This window comes from Arachis ipaensis, chromosome B01 (assembly GCF_000816755.2).
Source record: "Arachis ipaensis cultivar K30076 chromosome B01, Araip1.1, whole genome shotgun sequence".
Classification (NCBI taxonomy): Eukaryota; Viridiplantae; Streptophyta; class Magnoliopsida; order Fabales; family Fabaceae; genus Arachis; species Arachis ipaensis.
In genome coordinates this window covers 106,063,101-106,064,023 of record NC_029785.2, presented here as the reverse complement: position 1 = coordinate 106,064,023, position 923 = coordinate 106,063,101, and positions in this window count along the sequence as shown.

Here is a 923-nt window from a genome sequence, read left to right as displayed (position 1 = left end):
GCCAACGTTAGCCTCCAAGTTAGGTGGCTAACGTTGGCGCAAACGTTGGCTTGCCCAAGGAGTATTCTTCATGCCCAACGTTAGCCTCCAAGTTAGGGGGCTAACGTTGGGGCTAACTTCATGCCTCCAGGTTCAATTTCACTTATTCCATTCTTCACTCCTAGCCATTCCTCTTTGCTTCAACCTTTTTCCAAGCTTTCTTCACCTATCATAAATCAATCAAATTCATCAAAGCTATGCTCAAAATCATGAGATATTCAATCTTTCATAATATGCAACAAATATAGCATAAAACCTCATGAAATGGCATGAATTCATATAGCTATTCCTCTTTGCTTCAACCTTTCTCCAAGCTTTCTTCACCTATCATTAATCAACCAAACTTATCAAAGCTATGCTCAAAATCATGAGATATTCATTCTTTCATAATATGCAACAAATATAGCCTAAAACCTCATGAAATGGCATGAATTCATATATGGTTGGTTCAATCAAGGGAAACATGAAAATCTACTCAATTAGCTTGCTTGTAGCTCAAGAAAGTGCATAATTCTAATGAAAACAAAAGAAAAAGACTAGCTAAAATAGGCTAAGATGACTTGTCATCACCAGCCAGAGAGCTCTGGCTGGGTGTCCAACGCCCCAAATGGGAAGCATTGCTGGCGTTGAACGCCAGCTAGGGAGCAGACCCTGGGCGTTCAAATGCCAGTGCAGAGGACAGGAAATCTGAATTCTCTAAGCCCCTCAAGACCAGTGGGTCCCACAACATCTTCACCTACCCCACTTACTTTCACACTTTCCCACATCTGTGTGGAAGGAGCACAGTGGAAGAGGGATTCCCAAGATAAACCCATCACTAAGAAGTGGATAGAGAAAACTAGAGAGCATACACAAGAGCCTGTGCAGCCGCCTCAGCATGAGAT